Source organism: Arachis stenosperma, chromosome 5, assembly GCF_014773155.1.
Source record: "Arachis stenosperma cultivar V10309 chromosome 5, arast.V10309.gnm1.PFL2, whole genome shotgun sequence".
Lineage (NCBI taxonomy): Eukaryota > Viridiplantae > Streptophyta > Magnoliopsida > Fabales > Fabaceae > Arachis > Arachis stenosperma.
Genome location: NC_080381.1, coordinates 28,328,942 through 28,333,466, shown reverse-complemented (window position 1 = coordinate 28,333,466; position 4,525 = coordinate 28,328,942). Strand labels below are relative to the sequence as shown.

At 28.7% G+C, this 4,525-nt stretch overlaps 1 long non-coding RNA gene across 1 annotated transcript; it reads left to right on the top strand.

Moving 5' to 3' along the window:
* Nucleotides 1-1,048: 1,048 nt before the first annotated feature.
* On the top strand, nt 1,049-2,417 carry LOC130979472 (uncharacterized). The gene is made up of 4 exons (XR_009086650.1): nt 1,049-1,156; nt 1,249-1,488; nt 1,770-1,851; nt 2,201-2,417. It is a non-coding gene; the product is annotated as an uncharacterized LOC130979472 (long non-coding RNA).
* Nucleotides 2,418-4,525: the final 2,108 nt, after the last annotated feature.

The window sequence follows — 4,525 nt, the reverse complement described above, 5'->3', positions numbered from 1 at the left end:
ACATTGATTTGATAAACTTGCTCCATTTTTTATGAAATTTTAGTATGTTGTTCCTGGTGTAGAGATGAACATTAGGATATAATTTATTTGTTGTATTGCCTTCTCTTTTGCCTGATTTGAGATACCCACTTTTGTGGAGGGTTTATGTTGATTCCATCAGTTTTGATGATGTATTTTGTTAATTGTTGAGATGCCCTAGTGTCACTAGAAAGACTGTTTGTGTACCCATTATTCTGATAGTGGAAGATTTTTCTAGACTAGGTCCCGTGGTTTTTTTGTCCCTCTTTTGGGGGTTTTCCCACGTTAAAATTTTGGTGTTTGATTATTTAATTTCTACTGTTATATTTGTTGCTTGGAGTATCTTTGGTATTGCCTATTTAATTGCACAAGTTGTGGGAAAATTATTTTTGGTGCTTTCTCTGTTAGACAGGTTCTTGTTTTAAACCTGTGTTGAGTTTTCCCAACACTTTAGATCAATCCTTTAGTTGGGTTAAGCATATGGGCAGAGTATGTAGTTCCAATGAACTACTTCTAAGCAACTGAAATCTGTGAAAAAGATTGTTGTGAGATTTAGGATGTTAGAATGCATGGTGTAGGTTTTCTAAGGTAGGTCATTATTTGGCTCCCTCATCCTTAGAATGTTGCTGATCTTGCCCATATTAAGTTCCACAGCCAATTAGATGAATTTAAATATGATGGTGTTGACGATCATGTGATGGATTGCAAAATTAGGATATAGCTGGTTAAGAAAAAAAAGAAGGCAGAATTGCCGTTAATCAATTATTTCCCAAGAGAAGCAATGAATTGGGACATACTTAGGAAAGCAATCTGATCATTATGCTCAACCAGGGGTTCTTTTTCCATCCATATTCTTTCTCTCCTATCATACATGCTAAAGTCTATATGCCTAGTTCTATGATGCTTGAAATCAAAATCTTTTTTCCATGTCATAATAACTGGCTTTGCTTGTATGCTAAGATAAATTATAACTGTCTTCATAATATATGAAGCCCTTTTTAGTTTTTGATTCACTTGATCTGTAGGAAAAAGCTTACAGAAAGACCTTGCTCACAGTGGATTAATTGTTGAGCTTTTGACCTTTGCAGTCAATTGCGCTTTAGAATTAGCCTTTGGTGGCGTTTGTTATTTGGTTTTGGTGAGGAAGAAATATGCAAATGTGTTAAGTCCCCTTTACAGTGACTCGATTAATACATTTATATCTGGTCTGACTTGTATTTGCCATTTTAGGTGATCATCGACCTTCAAAAAGTGGGACAGATGTAATTTTGGATCTACTGTCCATTGGATCACCTGCACAGAGAAGCTTGTCTATAGTTGACAGTTTATCTTACAATACAAATGGCAAAGCACCACTTTCACCATTGGAGGACATTTCATGACTTTCACGTTCTTCAAGACCAAATTCAAATGCTGGAGCTGCTCCTATGATGGATTTATTGGATGGTATTGGTCCCAGCCCGTCCAAAGGTTGAACTTTGTTTAACATTTCAGCATTCTCTTTATTTGAATTTAGTCAAAGCACTGACTACTCGCTTTCTTTTATCTTGAATAGAAAACAATGGAGCAGTTTATCCATCCTATAACAGTACGATGTTGAGCTTTATATGTGTTCTGCTAACTAATTGCTAGAACTAAAGAATTTGCTTTGTATTAGTCTAATTAGTGCCTCTAATTTTCTTATTATTTATCACCTGTTGTATTGCGTTTAATCAGCTAGTACTTATATTTATTGTTCTTTTGAATTTCAGTTTCTTCAACTACATTTAGATCCAGCTAGTAGCAATACTTTGCCTGCTGCTGGAAATGGGTCCATAACACACAGTTTGAAAGGTAATTCTTTGTTAGTATTGCTTAATTTTAAATTATTTTGTCCCTTGGCATGTTGGTGCAAACTGATAGCTTGTGCTTTATTGAATATTCTGTAGTGCGTACTGCAAAATTGCTAGTGATTTCAATAACAATTAAATTGTATCATCATCATCATTGTCATTCTTATTTTTTTGTCGAAAGTTATGAATGAGACTAGAACTCGCGACATCTAGATGAGTATGAGGATATTATGCCATTTGAGCTTGTTGGCATTATTATTATTATTATGATGATGATGATGATGATGATGATGATGATGATGATGATGTTTTGTTTTAATTTAAAATTCTTGTCATGCGCATAAGGATAGCTTACAAGATGAATGACAAGGATACACTGGAAGAAGGCCAAGTCAATAATTTTCACACCCAGTCAAAATTCATGTTTGCTGGTGCAGTTTTTGCGTTTCAATCCTGTCAATGGTTTGAGCATATATATGACCACTTTTTGGCTCAAAATTAATAGACTCAAGGCACTTGATTATTTTAAAGCATGGGTACTATTGAAACTTGAAAGAACTAGGTAAACTAAAGCCAAAATTCAATGATCATATGTTTAATTTGATAGGACGGATTATTCTTTCTTATATTGTTGTGTAATTATTGCTCACTGATATGCTTGAAAGTTTCAATTTTACATACTAATAGTTACAATAGTGTGCAGCTTGACACATGTTTTGTTAGAGTAGTTGTTTACATGGTGTAAGAAATCTATTGATAGCTTAATTAATTTTTATTTGCTATCTTTGAGAACAAATATCGACGTCACTTAAGGTTGATCAACTAATATGCTTTTCCTAGTTAAATAATGGTGGCATGTGTTAATGTTGTTGTAGTTGATGATGATGATGATATAGAAACATAGATATTGGCAGCAACTATTGTAAATTGTAATTGAAAATGCTTGATTATTAGCTATTAGTTATGAAGTGTAGAAATGATTATTAAATTATATATGAAAATAGTATGATTTATTACATTTATTTTTTTTATCACATAACAAAAAGTTAAATTTTATATATGTTTTTTATTACTTATTTTATTTATATATGGTTGTTTAGAATTATCGAATTATATTTTTTTTAGATAAAAAAAAATTTAACGAGTCATTTTTATTTTTATAGAAGTACATCTATTACATCATAATTTTAATAATTAATATAAATGTAAAAAATTGAATAAGTTCATTTTATACTCGGATTAGAGTGAACACTCAAAAGTAAATCATATGTATCCTATTAAGAAGTAAACTTAACTTTTATAATAAGTAGTTCTTTTTTAACTATAATAAATAATTTTTGAATCATCTAATTTATAAAAACGTCATATCTTTTTATTTATTCTAAAGTTTGAAAATTAAAACTAATATTAATATTTTTTAATTAACAAAACTAAAATAAAATACAAAAATAAATTCTGAATAAAAAATACAAAATTTTAAATTCTAAAGTATAAAATGATTATAAGATAAAAAAAAAACTTAAATATCATTTTTATAAAATACTCCATAATTAAACATAGATAAATGATAGATACAAAATGACATATACACAAAAATACAACACATAAATACATAATTTTGTTCTTAATTTTTTTTTCAATAAATGACATACCCAATACTCTTTATTAAAGATAGTCACCCAAATTCACAACTATTTCTATTCTCTCAAACCACTTGTTGATCGAACTGTTCAAACTGAATATACTCTAAAGTTTTACTTTTGTAATCGACGATCTTGAATAACACATAGAATTTTACTTTCTCTTCAAATTAGTATTATTACAATGTGAAGAAGATTTTGTATCTATGATATTATTTATGTTCAGCATTCCAAAATAAATAAAAAATAAAATAAAATAAAAGATATAAAAAAACTATAAAAATTAAGTGTTAGAAAAAAAAAGATATATAACAAAAAATAAATTGAAACTTACATAACCAAGAAGTAAAAAAAGACAAAAAAAAGTTATGTAAATAACTAAATATTGACATAATAAAAAACTACGTGTAAGGTATAGGAGTCTATGAAAATTATATTTTCTAAATGTGAGATTAATAGGATTAAGTAGAAGAAAAATAGAGAACAATGTACGTGTAAAATACTAAGGTAACTGAATATGAAAGAAGGAAAACGAAAATTAGATACTAAACTCTCATCTTTCTTTTAGATATTGTTATAGATAAAAAATATTTTTATTTTAGTAGAAGGTTGGTGAATTTTTCAAAACAAATTTTATAATTATTTTATTTTTATAATTATTTTATTTTTATAATTTATTTTATGAAATGGTTTATTTGAGGGTAAATATAGTCCAAAAAAATTGGACACCGAAATTATAGTCAACTCTTTGTATTGGCTTTATATATTGTTATAGATCTATCCTATTTTTATTTGTTATAAATCGCAATTGAACATGGCTATTTAAAAACACATACATCGCTTTAGTTTTTTGTTGTGCCAAAAATAGTCGACATCAAAAAAAATTTAACCGTTAAAATCGAAGATCATATATGGATGAAGCACACCATAGATGAAGAAAATAAGAATGGGTTATACTTGATGGTCAAGTTATCTTATGTTTAATGCCCCAAGTTTGCTTAAGATTCATGACTACTTGGGGTCTAAGTTTGCTTG